This window comes from Mobula birostris, chromosome 13, assembly GCF_030028105.1.
Source record: "Mobula birostris isolate sMobBir1 chromosome 13, sMobBir1.hap1, whole genome shotgun sequence".
Taxonomy (NCBI): Eukaryota; Metazoa; Chordata; class Chondrichthyes; order Myliobatiformes; family Myliobatidae; genus Mobula; species Mobula birostris.
The window spans coordinates 91,675,741-91,696,207 of NC_092382.1; the positions used below are offsets into that span (position 1 = coordinate 91,675,741).

General features: G+C 45.4%; 1 long non-coding RNA gene across 1 annotated transcript; it reads right to left on the reverse strand.

The window, feature by feature from the left end:
- Positions 1-3,263: 3,263 nt before the first annotated feature.
- On the reverse strand, positions 3,264-20,104 carry LOC140207740 (uncharacterized). Its single transcript, XR_011888636.1, has 3 exons — positions 20,021-20,104; positions 5,917-6,029; positions 3,264-3,635 (listed from the first exon to the last, which is right to left on the reverse strand). It is a non-coding gene; the product is annotated as an uncharacterized lncRNA (long non-coding RNA).
- Positions 20,105-20,467: the final 363 nt, after the last annotated feature.

Here is a 20,467-nt window from a genome sequence, read left to right on the forward strand (position 1 = left end):
TGCCGGTGTGGGGGTATTTATCCTGTGAACTGTCCCTCGCTCTCTCTGACCATTTACTTCTGAAAGAGCAGTTGAAATTGCTGTGGAATGGAAACAGCATAGACACAATCATGTCGCAGTCAGAAATGAAATGAAATGTGATCAACTTTGCAACGACAAAAGAGAACTGTCCTGGCTGAATAAAAGTGTGTTACTGGTGTGACAAGTACTCACGTACATCAGCCCGTTGTAGGCTTAAAGGTAAAATTTGCAGAAATGCAAAGAAGAGCATGAAACATCGGACAGTAGAGCACAGCAGCTGGCCCTTCAGCTCTCAATGTTGTGTCGAACCAGCTGAAAACTAAATCAAAAACACCCAAAAACTAATCTCTCCTTCTTACACAATGTCTTTATCCCTCATATCCCCTCTGAACCTATGCCCTCTCATCTTCAATGTCTGCCCTCTGGTATTAGACATTTCAACCCTGGGAAACAGATGCTCCCTGTCTTCTCTATCTCTGCCTCTCATAATCATATAAACCTCTATCAGATATCCTCTCAGCCTCTGACGCTCTGTAGAAAACAACTTAAGTTTACCCAGCCTTTCATGTTAACACATTCCTTCCAAACTAGACAGCATCCTGGTAAACCTCTTGTGCAACCTCTCCAAAGCCTCAACATACTTCCTTTATTGGGACAAGTAGAACTGCACACAGTACTCCAGATGTGGCCGAACCAGACTTTATACACACAGCACTGATCTCCTGGTCCTCCATGTCCTTTCCCTTGGTGAACACTTGAGCAATGTACTGATTAACACCTCACTCACATTCTCCGCACTCAAACAAATGTTCCCCCCTTTATCCTGGAGTGGTCCTTCCCTCTCCTTAGTTATCCTCTTGCTCGATGTATGTATAGGATCCCTTGGAATGCTATTTTCCAAGGACTTTTCATGGCCTCTCCTGGCTTTCCTAAATCCCTTCTTTAGTACTTTCCTGCCCTCTTTATACTCCTCATATGCTTCATTTGATCCTGACTTCCGAAAGTTTACATACTTTTCCTTTTTCACCTTACCTGAATACGACACCTCTCTGGATATCCAGACTCTCTTCTCCTTCCATTCCTGTCCTCCTTTCAAACAGGAACACACCTTTCCTGGACTCTGTGTAATTGATCTTTAAACACCCTCCACGTGCCTGATGTGGACTTGCCAGAAAAATGGATTTTCCCAATTAACCCTTCTTAGCTCCTGCCTAATCCCCTCGTAATTTGCCCTCCTATTTAACCCTCCTGGAAGGACCGTACCTATCCTTATCTATAGCTATCCTGACAGTTAAGGAGTTGTGGTCACTGTTCCCTAACTGGTCACCCACTGAAAGGTCAGTCACCTGGCTAGGATCATTACCCAACAACAGGTCCAGTACAGCCCCTCCTCTCGATGGACAGTCCACATGTTGATTTAAGAAACCCTCCCGGATACAGTTGACAAATTCTGCCCATACAAAGATCATGCCAGACAGAGAAAAACAAATGGACTGCACAGGGAAGGACAAAATGTAAATAGTGCAGTTGTAGTTACAAAAAGAGCATGAATCTGCACGATGAAAATCCGATCATCACGAGAGAGACACAGGAACACACACAAAATGCGGGAGGAACTCAGCAGGTCAGTCATCATCAATAAAAAGCATTATCCGTCGATGTTTCAGTCCTGATGAAGGGCCTTGGCCTGAAACATGGATTATTTACACTTTTCCATAGATGCTGCCTGACCTGCAGAGTTGTTCTAGTGTTTTGTGTGTTGCTTTGGATTTCCAGCTTCAGCAGACATTCTGGGGGAGAGTGACACAAGACTGGGCACCCTTGAGATTTTCAATGTGAAAACCGATAATAGACAAGCAATGTGGCTTACACCAGGACTCAGAAAGATGGACAGAACTGGACCACTCTCCTACACAGTGGAGATTGCGTCCGATATCATCTGCAGGCGACCCATCAATCAGTTGGGGAGAGCGGAGTCAACTCTTACAACCATCACGGAGGGCCCCCAAACCTGAGATTGTTTCACAGCCACAAGTCTCACCTGCCAAGTGTAGTGATCCCTCAGTCAGGAAAGACATTATCCCATCAGAGTAAGAAAACATCCATCCATGGTGATTCAATCTTTAGCGATTAAAATTTAGGCCAATTTAAAACTTACTGTGCTGTGGATGTCTGTCTATAGTAGTTGTATTATATAGTTTACTGTGTACATATAGTTGAGATGCACTCTGCCTGAATTGGAGTTTATCACTAAGCAGGTAGGAATGGTGTGTATTTAATATTTCAGTAATATGTATTGTAAATATATTGTAGATTAAACATTCTTGTTTGTTTAAATAATTTATTACGGATTATCTGTAAAAATTAAAGTATTGCATATGTCATGAGGCTGCCACGATACGTGTGTGCCCCGCTTAAAGTAAAAAACAAAACAAAGTTCGACTCACATTCCCACTCCCGTGTCATTCTTTTAAATAGTTTAATGTCTTGCAGTTACAAAACACAGCAGGTACCCATCTCCACTCATCCCCTCTACCAGCTCCTGATCCGTAGCTTCCATGCTGAAGCAGTTCAAGTCTCTTCCAAGTATTCGATAGGTTCTGTTCGGAATGATTCAGGAATTGTGGAATTATGTGAGAGTAGCAGATATTAATTCAATCCAGAACCAGTCTTCAGTGCTTAATGGAAATCGCAGGCAAGGTAATCAGCTTGAAGATATTTTTGCTCTCTTTTTGCACGACTTATTTTATATTCTGTATATTTCATATTGTAATTTATAGTATTTTCTGTCTTACACTATACTGCTGACACAGAACAATTTTCATGACATAAGTCAGCATTATTAAACCTGATTCAGATTCTGAAAAGAACAGCTTTGCAATCAAAGTTCAAAGTAAATTTATTAACAGAGTACATATACATCACCATATACTACCCTGAGATTCATTTTCTTACAAGCATTCACGTGAAAATAAAACACGATACAATTTATGAAAATCTACATGTAAATAAAGACCGACAAACAACCAACGTTGAAAAGAAGACCAAATGTGCAGAAATGGTCTCCTTTCTCTGCAAGCTGTTTGGGAGTGTTCATCTATTTTGTGTCTTTATGATATTACTTTTAATAACAGTGATAAATGAACGTAACATCACAACTGAAGTAAAATAGAAATACATTCTTAATTCAAGTAACTGTGGATCATTGGAAATACAGAAACAATTACAGAGACACGTCCCAGGAATCTGAATGTGTCTTTCATTGCTTGGATTAAACCCATTATTACATTCAATTGCTGAGAAATAAAGAAAGATGAAAGAATCATATGTTAGTGATAATAAACCTGATTCTCAATGACAGATACACAGTCTAATTGATGCTAATAATATTTGATTGATATTTTTAATCTAGGATTCCCCACCACCATCACACAACCCAGTGAAACCTCACACTCCCCAGCATAACCCATGAACATCTCACACATCGTCCATCACTCTGTGATACGTTGGAGGAACACAATCTGAGATCTTCATTCTCAGTTATTTCCCTTGTCGCATTTGCTCTTGGACAGGATGTGCTTGCAGGGGAGCTGTTCCCTCAGTATCTCACGCACCTGTGGACCAGGGATATCGATGGTGAGGGACGGGTGAAGAAACACGGTTAGATCGCACTGTGTGGGGGATCAGGACAACAGAGACACCCTCCTTTCATCATCCGCAAAATCCATCACTTACCACCAGGAGATTCCTTTCTTCACAACAAGAACTACATTCTCCAACACCAGGAAAATTCAATTCCTCAGAAATCACCGTCAATCCCTCTCCAAACCCTATCCCCTCACCAGGAAAATCTGCTCTTCCAAACATCCCATAACAAGGATCCACCTTCTCTCAGGATCAGAGAAATTCCCCCGCTCCAAAATAGGGATAGACCTTCCCCAAAAATGGAATCAGCTTTTCTATTCGACCTGAGAAAACCCTCCCCTCACACCCTCACACTCTCAGAATGTCCCTCAACCCCTCAATCAGGGGATTGTCCTCATCCCTGGAACAGGGAATTCTCCTCACCCCGAGACCAGGAAATGCCTCTCACCCCTCTCGGATCAGGGGATTCACCTCACCCGCAGAGAACAGAGAGTGCCATTCACCTCCCCCACACCCCTCGTACCAGGGAATTCTCCTCATCACCTGAGACCAGGTGATTCCCGCCTCTCACCCCACCCTGTCCAGGAAATTTCCACCCTCCTCGGACTAGGGGATCTCCTTACCCCGAGAGCAGAGAATGCCTCCCATTCCCCTTGGACCAGGGAACACCTCTCAACCCCCTGAGACCAGCGGATTTCCACCACGCCCCCACCTCAGACCGAGGGATTCTTGTCACCCCCCACCCCTCAAAACCAAGAGATTTTCCTCACCCTGAAGATAAGGGGATTCTTCCCTCCCTCAGACCAGGGGATTTCCCCATTCGGACTCGGGGATTTCCTCTCCCTCAGACCAGGGGATTTCCCCCTCCCTCAGACCAGGGGGTTTCCCCATTCAGACTCAGGGATTTCCTCTCCCTCAAACCAGGGGATTTCCCCATTCAGACTCGGGGATTTCCTCTCCCTCAGACCAGGGGATTTCCCCCTCCCTCAGACCAGGGGATTTCCCCCTCCCTCAGACCAGGGGGTTTCCCCATTCGGACTCAGGGATTCCCCCTCTCCCTGAGACCAGGGGATTCCCTCTCCCTCAGACTCAGGGATTTCCCCATTTGGACTTGGGGATTCCCCCTCTCCAGACCAGGGGATTTCCCCATTAAGAGTCAGGGATACCCCCTCACAATTCAGACTCAGGGATTTCCCCATTCGGACTCAGGATTTCCCCTCTCCAGACCAGGATATTCTCAACCCCTCAGACCAGGAATTCCACTCACCAGCTCCCAAAACCAGGCAACTTCCTTTCCCTACCACACGGAAACCCACCTCCTCACAGACCTGTGAAACCGATTCTCCGGTGCAGTGTGTCGCTGTCTCCCAAACTGAGACCACACGTATCTCCCTCTTTCCCAGACAGTTCTGACAAAAGGTCTCTGAGCTGAAATGTTAACTCCCTAACTAATGGAATCACGTCCCCTAAACCTGTAAACCCTCAGATCCCATAAATAGACGGTCCACAGAATGGGAGATAAACGTTCCCAGAAAACAGGCACCAGAGGAAAACGTTTCCCCAAACCAGGGGAACCTCTGCTGTGCAAAATGATGGGGGTCCCCGAGCAGGAAAGTCACAAAGTGACCGCTGGCTCCGAATGGTCGTTAGGACCATGGGGGAGATGCAAAGCTGAAGGGACATGAGTGGAGATGATTGGTCGGTGGGAACTCGTTGCCAACAGAGGAGGAAGCTGGGCTGGGAGCCGACTGTCCAAGGCTATGTACATGCCCGGATAAGGAGCACGCAATGTACTGAGGAATAAGGGATTTAGAGGAATGGTGAGACCATGAGGGGACAATGATAACCGTAAATAGTTTGTCTTCAGAAGTCGTGTATAATGGGTGGAGGTGGGGGAGATGGGAAGATGGTGTTTGTCAGGTGGTGGGGCAGTCCCCATTCACACTGGGGGTACTTAGGGCAGAGACTGATCAGTCAGAGGGTTTGGCTTTCAGGGAGAAAGTGCCAAGGCAGAAACATATTCATGGAGCAGACTTGATGGGCCCAATAGCCTAATTCTGTTCTTATATCCTACGTTGGGTGCTGACTGAGGACGGGGAGTCTCTGGTGACTGAGATGTAACCATTTCAGGGTTTGAGTGTTTCACTGTTCATCGGGAGGGGATAGTCACTGATTATTGACCTGGATTGACCAAAGCCATATGAATCAGAACCTCCACCTCGGGGAATGAATGTGGACGACATCTCTCACCTGACGGAGGTAGGCCTCTTGCTCCTGGGGGTTTCTCAAGTTGTTCTGCCCAAGGAACAGCACTTGGACACTACTGATCATCTTCTCACACTCATCGGACAGGAGGTCGTTCACTGGAAGATTGAGAGAAATATTCAGTCAGAGCAGACCCAGAGACAGCAAACTCACACGGTGTGATGGGTGCTTGGGCTGGAGCGTTGGTGACGGTAAGCGCAGGGACCCAGGCTGACCCCAGGTTCTCCTCCTGCCCATCGTTCCAGTAACCAGTCCCTTCCCCCATCCACCACCGGCCTCTCTGTGCAACGTGTAAATTCACTTGGCTTCCCCTGGCTGGATTTTAATTCAATAAGAAGGGAAGAGTGTGTGTTAGCTGAAGCCAGTAAAGATTGACATGGTCAATAATACAAAGAAGAACAAGTTTTTCAAAGCATCGCATGGCATATAGAACTGAAGGGGAAAGAGTAACCCTATCCAACGGAATGTGGATCGAGGAGTAACTGGACCCCAAGTTCTCATGGAAAGTTGGATATTGTGGGGGGTTTTCACTCTCAGAGGGAGAGTAATGACATCCAGAGAGGGATCTAGATCTTTGGGTGATGGAGCACTACAGTACAGAAACAGGTCCTTCAGCCCATCTAGTCCTTGCCAAACTATTATTCTGCTTTGTCCCATCAACCCCCACCAGGACTGTGTCCCTCCAAGTCCCTCCCATCCATGAACTTATCCCACTTCTGTTAAATGTTGAAATCAAACCCAGATCCAACACTTCTGCTGGCAGCTCGTTGTACACTCTCACTATCCTCCGAGTGAAGAAGTTCCCACTCAGGCTTCCCTCAAATACATCTGTATTCCCAGATTCCTCTGTTCTACTGTACCGTTCCCTGTGTAAGAGTTATGGATCTGTATTCCCAGATTCCTCTGTACCACTGTACCGTTCCCTGTGTAAGAGTTATGGATCTGTATTCCCAGATTCCTCTGTTCTACTGTACCATTCCCTGTGTAAGAGTTATGGATCTGTAATCCCAGGTTCCTCTGTTCCACCGTACCGTTTCCTGTGTAAGAGTTATGGATTTGTATTCCCAGGTTCCTCTGTACCACTGTACCGTTCCCTGTGTAAGAGTTATGGATCTGTATTCCCAGATTCCTCTGTTCTACTGTACCATTCCCTGTGTAAGAGTTATGGATCTGTATTCCCAGGTTCCTCTGTTCTACTGTACCATTCCCTGTGTAAGAGTTATGGATCTGTATTCCCAGATTCCTCTGTACTACCGTACCGTTCCCTGTGTAAGGGTTATGGATCTGTATTCCCAGATTCCTCTGTTCTACTGTACCATTCCCTGTGTAAGGGTTATGGATCTGTATTCCCAGATTCCTCTGTACTACCGTACCATTCCCTGTGTAAGAGTTATGGATCTGTATTCCCAGATTCCTCTGTTCTACCGTACCGTTCCCTGTGTAAGAGTTATGGATCTGTATTCCCAGATTCCTCTGTACTACCGTACCGTTCCCTGTGTAAGAGTTATGGATCTGTATTCCAAGATTCCTCTGTTCTACTGTACCATTCCCTGTGTAAGAGTTATGGATCTGTATTCTCAGATTCCTCTGTTCTACTGTACCATTCCCTGTGTAAGAGTTATGGATCTGTATTCCCAGATTCCTCTGTACTACCGTACCGTTCCCTGTGTAAGAGTTATGGATCTGTATTCCCAGATTCCTCTGTTCTACCGTACCGTTCCCTGTGTAAGAGTTATGGATCTGTATTCCCAGATTCCTCTGTTCTACTGTACCGTTCCCTGTGTAAGAGTTATGGATCTGTATTCCCAGATTCCTCTGTTCTACTGTACCATTCCCTGTGTAAGAGTTATGGATCTGCATTCCCAGATTCCTCTGTACCACGGTACCGTTCCCTGTGTAAGGGTTATGGATCTGTATTCCCAGATTCCTCTGTTCTACTGTACCATTCCCTGTGTAAGAGTTATGGATCTGTATTCCCAGATTCCTCTGTACTACCGTACCGTTCCCTGTGTAAGGGTTATGGATCTGTATTCCCAGATTCCTCTGTTCTACTGTACCATTCCCTGTGTAAGAGTTATGGATCTGTATTCCCAGGTTCCTCTGTTCTACTGTACCGTTTCCTGTGTAAGAGTTATGGATCTGTATTCCCAGATTCCTCTGTTCTACTGTACCATTCCCTGTGTAAGAGTTATGGATCTGTATTCTCAGATTCTTCTGTTCTACTGTACCATTCCCTGTGTAAGAGTTATGGATCTGTATTCCCAGATTCCTCTGTTCTACTGTACCATTCCCTGTGTAAGAGTTATGGATCTGTATTCCCAGATTCCTCTGTACCACTGTACCGTTCCCTGTGTAAGAGTTATGGATCTGTATTCCCAGGTTCCTCTGTTCTACTGTACCATTCCCTGTGTAAGAGTTATGGATCTGTATTCCCAGATTCCTCTGTACCACTGTACCGTTCCCTGTGTAAGGGTTATGGATCTGTATTCCCAGATTCCTCTGTTCTACTGTACCGTTCCCTGTGTAAGAGTTATGGATCTGTATTCCCAGATTCCTCTGTACCACTGTACCATTCCCTGTGTAAGAGTTATGGATCTGTATTCCCAGATTCCTCTGTTCTACTGTACCAATCCCTGTGTAAGAGTTATGGATCTGTATTCCCAGATTCCTCTGTACTACCGTACCGTTCCCTGTGTAAGGGTTATGGATCTGTATTCCCAGATTCCTCTGTTCTACTGTACCATTCCCTGTGTAAGGGTTATGGATCTGTATTCCCAGATTCCTCTGTTCTACTGTACCATTCCCTGTGTAAGAGTTATGGATCTGTATTCCCAGATTCCTCTGTTCTACTGTACCATTCCCTGTGTAAGAGTTATGGATCTGTATTCTCAGATTCCTCTGTTCTACTGTACCATTCCCTGTGTAAGAGTTATGGATCTGTATTCCCAGGTTCCTCTGTTCCACTGTACCATTCCCTGTGTAAGAGTTATGGATCTGTATTCCCAGATTCCTCTGTTCTACTGTACCGTTCCCTGCGTAAGAGTTATGGATCTGTATTCCCAGATTCCTCTGTTCTACTGTACCATTCCCTGTGTAAGAGTTATGGATCTGTATTCCCAGATTCCTCTGTACCACGGTACCGTTCCCTGTGTAAGGGTTATGGATCTGTATTCCCAGATTCCTCTGTTCTACTGTACCATTCCCTGTGTAAGAGTTATGGATCTGTATTCCCAGATTCCTCTGTACTACCGTACCGTTCCCTGTGTAAGGGTTATGGATCTGTATTCCCAGATTCCTCTGTTCTACTGTACCATTCCCTGTGTAAGAGTTATGGATCTGTATTCCCAGGTTCCTCTGTTCTACTGTACCGTTTCCTGTGTAAAAGTTATGGATCTGTATTCCCAGATTCCTCTGTTCTACTGTACCATTCCCTGTGTAAGAGTTATGGATCTGTATTCTCAGATTCTTCTGTTCTACTGTACCATTCCCTGTGTAAGAGTTATGGATCTGTATTCCCAGATTCCTCTGTTCTACTGTACCATTCCCTGTGTAAGAGTTATGGATCTGTATTCCCAGATTCCTCTGTACCACTGTACCGTTCCCTGTGTAAGAGTTATGGATCTGTATTCCCAGGTTCCTCTGTTCTACTGTACCATTCCCTGTGTAAGAGTTATGGATCTGTATTCCCAGATTCCTCTGTTCTACTGTACCATTCCCTGTGTAAGAGTTATGGATCTGTATTCCCAGGTTCCTCTGTTCTACTGTACCATTGCCTGTGTAAGAGTTATGGATCTGTATTCCCAGATTCCTCTGTACTACCGTACTGTTCCCTGTGTAAGGGTTATGGATCTGTATTCCCAGATTCCTCTGTTCTACTGTACCATTCCCTGTGTAAGGGTTATGGATCTGTATTCCCAGATTCCTCTGTACTACCGTACCATTCCCTGTGTAAGAGTTATGGATCTGTATTCCCAGGTTCCTCTGTTCTACTGTACCATTCCCTGTGTAAGAGTTATGGATCTGTATTCCCAGATTCCTCTGTTCTACTGTACCGTTCTCTGTGTAAGAGTTATGGATCTGTATTCCCAGATTCCTCTGTTCTACCGTACCATACCCTGTGTAAGAGTTATGGATCTGTATTCCCAGATTCCTCTGTACCACGGTACCGTTCCCTGCGTAAGGGTTATGGATCTGTATTCCCAGATTCCTCTGTTCTACTGTACCGTTCCCTGTGTAAGAGTTATGGATCTGTATTCCCAGATTCCTCTGTACTACCGTACCATTCCCTGTGTAAGAGTTATTGATCTGTATTCCCAGATTCCTCTGTTCTACTGTACCATTCCCTGTGTAAGAGTTATGCATCTGTATTCCCAGATTCCTCTGTTCTACTGTACCGTTCACTGTGTAAGGGTTATGGATCTGTATTCCCAGATTCCTCTGTTCTACTGTACCATTCCCTGTGTAAGAGTTATGGATCTGTATTCCCAGGTTCCTCTGTTCCACCGTACCGTTTCCTGTGTAAGAGTTATGGATTTGTATTCCCAGGTTCCTCTGTACCACTGTACCGTTCCCTGTGTAAGAGTTATGGATCTGTATTCCCAGATTCCTCTGTTCTACTGTACCAATCCCTGTGTAAGGGTTATGGATCTGTATTCCCAGATTCCTCTGTTCTACCGTACCGTTCCCTGTGTAAGGGTTATGGATCTGTATTCCCAGATTCCTCTGTTCTACTGTACCATTCCCTGTGTAACGGTTATGGATCTGTATTCCCAGATTCCTCTGTTCTACTGTACCATTCCCTGTGTAAGAGTTATGGATCTGTATTCTCAGATTCCTCTGTTCTACTGTACCATTCCCTGTGTAAGAGTTATGGATCTGTATTCCCAGGTTCCTCTGTTCCACTGTACCATTCCCTGTGTAAGAGTTATGGATCTGTATTCCCAGGTTCCTCTGTTCTACTGTACCGTTCCCTGCGTAAGAGTTATGGATCTGTATTCCCAGATTCCTCTGTTCTACTGTACCGTTCCCTGCGTAAGAGTTATGGATCTGTATTCCCAGATTCCTCTGTTCTACTGTACCATTCCCTGTGTAAGAGTTATGGATCTGTATTCCCAGATTCCTCTGTACCACGGTACCGTTCCCTGTGTAAGGGTTATGGATCAGTATTCCCAGATTCCTCTGTTCTACTGTACCGTTCCCTGTGTAAGAGTTATGGATCTGTATTCCCAGATTCCTCCGTACTACCGTACCGTTCCCTGTGTAAGGGTTATGGATCTGTATACCCAGATTCCTCTGTTCTACTGTACCATTCCCTGTGTAAGAGTTATGGATCTGTATTCCCAGGTTCCTCTGTTCTACTGTACCGTTTCCTGTGTAAGAGTTATGGATCTGTATTCCCAGATTCCTCTGTTCTACTGTACCATTCCCTGTGTAAGAGTTATGGATCTGTATTCTCAGATTCTTCTGTTCTACTGTACCATTCCCTGTGTAAGAGTTATGGATCTGTATTCCCAGATTCCTCTGTTCTACTGTACCATTCCCTGTGTAAGAGTTATGGATCTGTATTCCCAGATTCCTCTGTACCACTGTACCGTTCCCTGTGTAAGAGTTATGGATCTGTATTCCCAGGTTCCTCTGTTCTACTGTACCATTCCCTGTGTAAGAGTTATGGATCTGTATTCCCAGATTCCTCTGTACCACTGTACCGTTCCCTGTGTAAGGGTTATGGATCTGCATTCCCAGATTCCTCTGTTCTACTGTACCGTTCCCTGTGTAAGAGTTATGGATCTGTATTCCCAGATTCCTCTGTACCACTGTACCGTTCCCTGTGTAAGAGTTATGGATCTGTATTCCCAGATTCCTCTGTTCTACTGTACCGTTCCCTGTGTAAGAGTTATGGATCTGTATTCCCAGATTCCTCTGTTCTACTGTACCATTCCCTGTGTAAGGGTTTTGGATCTGTATTCCCAGATTCCTCTGTTCTAATGTACCATTCCCTGTGTAAGAGTTGTGGATCTGTATTCCCAGGTTCCTCTGTACCACTGTACCGTTCCCTGTGTAAGAGTTATGGATCTGTATTCCCAGATTCCTCTGTTCTACTGTACCATTCCCTGTGTAAGAGTTATGGATCTGTATTCCCAGATTCCTCTGTACTACCGTACCGTTCCCTGTGTAAGGGTTATGGATCTGTATTCCCAGATTCCTCTGTTCTACTGTACCATTCCCTGTGTAAGAGTTATGGATCTGTATTCCCAGATTCCTCTGTACTACCGTACCGTTCCCTGTGTAAGGGTTATGGATCTGTATTCCCAGATTCCTCTGTTCTACCGTACCATTCCCTGTGTAAGGGTTATGGATCTGTATTCCCAGATTCCTCTGTACTACCGTACCATTCCCTGTGTAAGAGTTATGGATCTGTATTCCCAGATTCCTCTGTTCTACCGTACCATTCCCTGTGTAAGAGTTATGGATCTGTATTCCCAGGTTCCTCTGTTCTACTGTACCATTCCCTGTGTAAGAGTTATGGATCTGTATTCCCAGATTCCTCTGTTCTACTGTACCATTCCCTGTGTAAGAGTTATGGATCTGTATTCCCAGATTCCTCTGTTCTACTGTACCGTTCCCTGTGTAAGAGTTATGGATCTGTATTCCCAGATTCCTCTATTCTACCGTACCGTTCCCTGTGTAAGAGTTATGGATCTGTATTCCCAGATTCCTCTGTACCACGGTACCGTTCCCTGTGTAAGAGTTATGGATCTGTATTCCCAGATTCCTCTGTACCACGGTACCGTTCCCTGTGTAAGGGTTATGGATCTGTATTCCCAGATTCCTCTGTTCTACTGTACCGTTCCCTGTGTAAGAGTTATGGATCTGTATTCCCAGATTCCTCTGTACTACCGTACCATTCCCTGTGTAAGAGTTATGGATCTGTATTCCCAGATTCCTCTGTTCTACTGTACCGTTCCCTGTGTAAGGGTTATGGATCTGTATTCCCAGATTCCTCTGTTCTACTGTACCATTCCCTGTTTAAGAGTTATGGATCTGTATTCCCAGGTTCCTCTGTTCCACCGTACCGTTTCCTGTGTAAGAGTTATGGATTTGTATTCCCAGGTTCCTCTGTACCACTGTACCGTTCCCTGTGTAAGAGTTATGGATCTGTATTCCCAGATTCCTCTGTTCTACTGTACCATTCCCTGTGTAAGAGTTATGGATCTGTATTCCCAGATTCCTCTGTTCTACTGTACCATTCCCTGTGTAAGAGTTATGGATCTGTATTCCCAGATTCCTCTGTTCTACTGTACCATTCCCTGTGTAAGAGTTATGGATCTGTATTCCCAGGTTCCTCTGTTCTACTGTACCATTCCCTGTGTAAGAGTTATGGATCTGTATTCCCAGATTCCTCTGTACTACTGTACCATTCCCTGTGTAAGAGTTATGGATCTGTATTCCCAGATTCCTCTGTACCACTGTACCATTCCCTGTGTAAGAGTTATGGATCTGTATTCCCAGATTCCTCTGTACCACTGTACCGTTCCCTGTGTAAGAGTTATGGATCTGTATTCCCAGATTCCTCTGTACCACTGTACCGTTCCCTGTGTAAGGGCTATGGATCTGTATTCCCCGATTCCTCTGTTCTACTGTACCATTCCCTGTGTAAGAGTTATGGATCTGTATTCCCAGATTCCTCTGTTCTACTGTACCATTCCCTGTGTAAGAGTTATGGATCTGTATTCCCAGATTCCTCTGTTCTACCGTACCATTCCCTGTGTAAGGGTTATGGATCTGTATTCCCAGATTCCTCTGTTCTACTGTACCATTCCCTGTGTAAGGGTTATGGATCTGTATTCCCAGATTCCTCTGTTCTACTGTACCATTCCCTGTGTAAGAGTTATGGATCTGTATTCCCAGATTCCTCTGTTCTACTGTACCGTTCCCTGTGTAAGAGTTATGGATCTGTATTCCCAGATTCCTCTGTTCTACCGTACCATTCCCTGTGTAAGAGTTATGGATCTGTATTCCCAGGTTCCTCTGTACCACTGTACCATTCCCTGTGTAAGGGTTATGGATCTGTATTCCCAGATTCCTCTGTACCACTGTACCATTGCCTGTGTAAGAGTTATGGATCTGTATTCCCAGATTCCTCTGTTCTACTGTACCATTCCCTGTGTAAGAGTTATGGATCTGTATTCCCAGGTTCCTCTGTACCACTTACCGTTCCCTGTGTAAGGGTTATGGATCTGTATTCCCAGATTCCTCTGTTCTACCGTACCATTCCCTGTGTAAGGGTTATGGATCTGTATTCCCAGATTCCTCTGTACTACCGTACCATTCCCTGTGTAAGAGTTATGGATCTGTATTCCCAGATTCCTCTGTTCTACCGTACCATTCCCTGTGTAAGAGTTATGGATCTGTATTCCCAGGTTCCTCTGTTCTACTGTACCATTCCCTGTGTAAGAGTTATGGATCTGTATTCCCAGATTCCTCTGTTCTACTGTACCATTCCCTGTGTAAGAGTTATGGATCTGTATTCCCAGATTCCTCTGTTCTACTGTACCGTTCCCTGTGTAAGAGTTATGGATCTGTATTCCCAGATTCCTCTATTCTACCGTACCGTTCCCTGTGTAAGAGTTATGGATCTGTATTCCCAGATTCCTCTGTACCACGGTACCGTTCCCTGTGTAAGAGTTATGGATCTGTATTCCCAGATTCCTCTGTACCACGGTACCGTTCCCTGTGTAAGGGTTATGGATCTGTATTCCCAGATTCCTCTGTTCTACTGTACCGTTCCCTGTGTAAGAGTTATGGATCTGTATTCCCAGATTCCTCTGTACTACCGTACCATTCCCTGTGTAAGAGTTATGGATCTGTATTCCCAGATTCCTCTGTTCTACTGTACCGTTCCCTGTGTAAGGGTTATGGATCTGTATTCCCAGATTCCTCTGTTCTACTGTACCATTCCCTGTGTAAGAGTTATGGATCTGTATTCCCAGGTTCCTCTGTTCCACCGTACCGTTTTCTGTGTAAGAGTTATGGATTTGTATTCCCAGGTTCCTCTGTACCACTGTACCGTTCCCTGTGTAAGAGTTATGGATCTGTATTCCCAGATTCCTCTGTTCTACTGTACCATTCCCTGTGTAAGAGTTATGGATCTGTGTTCCCAGATTCCTCTGTTCTACTGTACCATTCCCTGTGTAAGAGTTATGGATCTGTATTCCCAGATTCCTCTGTTCTACTGTACCATTCCCTGTGTAAGAGTTATGGATCTGTATTCCCAGGTTCCTCTGTTCTACTGTACCATTCCCTGTGTAAGAGTTATGGATCTGTATTCCCAGATTCCTCTGTTCTACTGTACCGTTCCCTGTGTAAGAGTTATGGATCTGTATTCCCAGATTCCTCTATTCTACCGTACCGTTCCCTGTGTAAGAGTTATGGATCTGTATTCCCAGATTCCTCTGTACCACGGTACCGTTCCCTGTGTAAGAGTTATGGATCTGTATTCCCAGATTCCTCTGTACCACGGTACCGTTCCCTGTGTAAGGGTTATGGATCTGTATTCCCAGATTCCTCTGTTCTACTGTACCGTTCCCTGTGTAAGAGTTATGGATCTGTATTCCCAGATTCCTCTGTACTACCGTACCATTCCCTGTGTAAGAGTTATGGATCTGTATTCCCAGATTCCTCTGTTCTACTGTACCGTTCCCTGTGTAAGGGTTATGGATCTGTATTCCCAGATTCCTCTGTTCTACTGTACCATTCCCTGTGTAAGAGTTATGGATCTGTATTCCCAGGTTCCTCTGTTCCACCGTACCGTTTCCTGTGTAAGAGTTATGGATTTGTATTCCCAGGTTCCTCTGTACCACTGTACCGTTCCCTGTGTAAGAGTTATGGATCTGTATTCCCAGATTCCTCTGTTCTACTGTACCATTCCCTGTGTAAGAGTTATGGATCTGTATTCCCAGATTCCTCTGTTCTACTGTACCATTCCCTGTGTAAGAGTTATGGATCTGTATTCCCAGGTTCCTCTGTTCTACTGTACCATTCCCTGTGTAAGAGTTATGGATCTGTATTCCCAGGTTCCTCTGTACTACTGTACCATTCCCTGTGTAAGAGTTATGGATCTGTATTCCCAGATTCCTCTGTACCACTGTACCATTCCCTGTGTAAGAGTTATGGATCTGTATTCCCAGATTCCTCTGTACCACTGTACCGTTCCCTGTGTAAGAGTTATGGATCTGTATTCCCAGATTCCTCTGTACCACTGTACCGTTCCCTGTGTAAGGGCTATGGATCTGTATTCCCCGATTCCTCTGTTCTACTGTACCATTCCCTGTGTAAGAGTTATGGATCTGTATTCCCCGATTCCTCTGTTCTACTGTACCATTCCCTGTGTAAGAGTTATGGATCTGTATTCCCAGATTCCTCTGTTCTACCGTACCATTCCCTGTGTAAGGGTTATGGATCTGTATTCCCAGATTCCTCTGTTCTACCGTACCATTCCCTGTGTAAGGGTTATGGATCTGTATTCCCAGATTCCTCTGTTCTACTGTACCATTCCCTGTGTAAGAGTTATGGATCTGTATTCCCAGATTCCTCTGTTCTACTGTACCGTTCCCTGTGTAAGAGTTATGGATCTGTATTCCCAGATTCCTCTGTTCTACCGTACCATTCCCTGTGTAAGAGTTATGGATCTGTATTCCCAGGTTCCTCTGTACCACTGTACCATTCCCTGTGTAAGGGTTATGGATCTGTATTCCCAGATTCCTCTGTACCACTGTACCATTGCCTGTGTAAGAGTTATGGATCTGTATTCCCAGATTCCTCTGTTCTACTGTACCATTCCCTGTGTAAGAGTTATGGATCTGTATTCCCAGGTTCCTCTGTACCACTGTACCGTTCCCTGTGTAAGGGTTATGGATCTGTATTCCCAGATTCCTCTGTTCTACCGTACCATTCCCTGTGTAAGGGTTATGGATCTGTATTCCCAGATTCCTCTGTACTACCGTACCATTCCCTGTGTAAGAGTTATGGATCTGTATTCCCAGATTCCTCTGTTCTACCGTACCATTCCCTGTGTAAGAGTTATGGATCTGTATTCCCAGGTTCCTCTGTTCTACTGTACCATTCCCTGTGTAAGAGTTATGGATCTGTATTCCCAGATTCCTCTGTTCTACTGTACCATTCCCTGTGTAAGAGTTATGGATCTGTATTCCCAGATTCCTCTGTTCTACTGTACCGTTCCCTGTGTAAGAGTTATGGATCTGTATTCCCAGATTCCTCTATTCTACCGTACCGTTCCCTGTGTAAGAGTTATGGATCTGTATTCCCAGATTCCTCTGTACCACGGTACCGTTCCCTGTGTAAGAGTTATGGATCTGTATTCCCAGATTCCTCTGTACCACGGTACCGTTCCCTGTGTAAGGGTTATGGATCTGTATTCCCAGATTCCTCTGTTCTACTGTACCGTTCCCTGTGTAAGAGTTATGGATCTGTATTCCCAGATTCCTCTGTACTACCGTACCATTCCCTGTGTAAGAGTTATGGATCTGTATTCCCAGATTCCTCTGTTCTACTGTACCGTTCCCTGTGTAAGGGTTATGGATCTGTATTCCCAGATTCCTCTGTTCTACTGTACCATTCCCTGTGTAAGAGTTATGGATCTGTATTCCCAGGTTCCTCTGTTCCACCGTACCGTTTTCTGTGTAAGAGTTATGGATTTGTATTCCCAGGTTCCTCTGTACCACTGTACCGTTCCCTGTGTAAGAGTTATGGATCTGTATTCCCAGATTCCTCTGTTCTACTGTACCATTCCCTGTGTAAGAGTTATGGATCTGTATTCCCAGATTCCTCTGTTCTACTGTACCATTCCCTGTGTAAGAGTTATGGATCTGTATTCCCAGATTCCTCTGTTCTACTGTACCATTCCCTGTGTAAGAGTTATGGATCTGTATTCCCAGGTTCCTCTGTTCTACTGTACCATTCCCTGTGTAAGAGTTATGGATCTGTATTCCCAGATTCCTCTGTACTACTGTACCATTCCCTGTGTAAGAGTTATGGATCTGTATTCCCAGATTCCTCTGTACCACTGTACCATTCCCTGTGTAAGAGTTATGGATCTGTATTCCCAGATTCCTCTGTACCACTGTACCGTTCCCTGTGTAAGAGTTATGGATCTGTATTCCCAGATTCCTCTGTACCACTGTACCGTTCCCTGTGTAAGGGCTATGGATCTGTATTCCCCGATTCCTCTGTTCTACTGTACCATTCCCTGTGTAAGAGTTATGGATCTGTATTCCCAGATTCCTCTGTTCTACTGTACCATTCCCTGTGTAAGAGTTATGGATCTGTATTCCCAGATTCCTCTGTTCTACCGTACCATTCCCTGTGTAAGGGTTATGGATCTGTATTCCCAGATTCCTCTGTTCTACTGTACCATTCCCTGTGTAAGGGTTATGGATCTGTATTCCCAGATTCCTCTGTTCTACTGTACCATTCATGTGTAAGAGTTATTGATCTGTATTCCCAGATTCCTCTGTTCTACTGTACCGTTCCCTGTGTAAGAGTTATGGATCTGTATTCCCAGATTCCTCTGTTCTACCGTACCATTCCCTGTGTAAGAGTTATGGATCTGTATTCCCAGGTTCCTCTGTACCACTGTACCATTCCCTGTGTAAGGGTTATGGATCTGTATTCCCAGATTCCTCTGTACCACTGTACCATTGCCTGTGTAAGAGTTATGGATCTGTATTCCCAGATTCCTCTGTTCTACTGTACCATTCCCTGTGTAAGAGTTATGGATCTGTATTCCCAGGTTCCTCTGTACCACTGTACCGTTCCCTGTGTAAGAGTTATGGATCTGTATTCCCAGATTCCTCTGTTCTACTGTACCATTCCCTGTGCAAGACCGAGCCTGCTTTCCATTCCCAAAGTGCAATCATGCTTGTCTGCATTAAATTCCATCTGCCATTTTCCCCAGCTCATCCAGATTCTGCTGCAGATATTGATAGCCCTCCTTGCTGCCCACTATGCCCCCAACGTTGGGGTCCTCCACACACTGGCTGATTCAGTTTACCTTGGTCTCTCACAGAACATTGAACAGTAAAGCACAGGAACAGGCCACTCAGCCCACAATGTTGTGCTGGACCAGCTAAAAGTAAATCAGAAACACCCAAAATATAATCCCTCCTTCCCACATAATGTCCAAATCCCTCCATCTTCCTCACACCCATCTGTCAATCTAAACGTCCCTTAAAAGCCTCTAATGTATTCATCTCTAACACCATACCAGGCAGCGCATTCCAGGCATCTACCACTCTTACCCCTCACATCCCCCCTGAACCCCCCCCTGAACCTGCACCCCTCTCACCTTCAATGCCTGCCCTCTGGAGTTGGAAATTTCAACCCTCGGAAACAGATACTCCTTATCTGCTCCATCTAAGCCTCTCATAATCTTAGAAACCTCTGACAGATCTCCCCTCAGCGTCCACTGCTCCCATCCAAACCCCTTGCACTAAGAAGGCCCCAGTTTACATGAGGGAAGTTGAAATCCCCCATGACAACAACCCCATTATTTTTACTCCATTCCTTCACTTGATTACATATCTATTCCTCAATGTCCCGGTGGCTAATTGGGGGTCTGTCGTACCATCCCATCAGTGTGATTGCACCCTTCCTATCCTGAGTTCTACCCACATGAACAGTCTCTGACCCCTCCATTATGTCTCCCGAGTGCAGCTGTGACGTTGTCAGAACTTCTCAGTGCCAACTTAAATGTGAGCAACTTCTCCTTCATGAGCACAAAATTTTGCATCATCGAAAACCCTCTTTGTGTAATCCATGCCTTGCTTGCAGAAGAATTCTACCCCTCCTGGCCCTCTCCCTAAACATCTGTATGCCACTTCCACGGGACAGACAGAGCAAGGCCTCCCCCCAGCCCTGGGCTGGAAGTGGTGGGTTTGGGGGAAAGGGAATGCCAGTCGCTGTTTGGGGAGATGCTCCTTACAGATCCCAACCACCCGAAGGCCAGGTGCATCAGAAAGGGTCCCTGTGATCAGGAGTAACAGACAGTCCCCTGTCAGAACTCCGTGGTTACCTGGGATCATCTCAGAGGCTTTGCATGCAGCATCCGTCGGCTTCTCCTGCCCGGCGTCAGGGCTTGTCCTCCTACCCGGATCTGGGAAGAGAGAAGGTCCAGGTGAGAAATGGAGTTTGGAGGATTGGTCCAGGGCTGATACTGCTTCTTGCTGCTACGTCCACACACCAGTCAGTTCTGTTCTTCCACCACACTCCCCCCGTCTCTCCACCAGGCTCAGTTCCATCACTGTTACGTCCACACAGCAGTCAGATCTGTTCTTCCACCACACTCTCCCCATCTCTCCCCCGTCTCAGTTCCATCACTGGTATGTCCACACACCAGTCAGATCTGTTCTTCCATCACACTCTCCCCATCTCTCCACCAGGCTCAGTTCCATCACCGCTACGTCCACACAGCAGTCAGATCTGTTCTTCCACCACACTCCCCCCGTCTCTCCACCAGGCT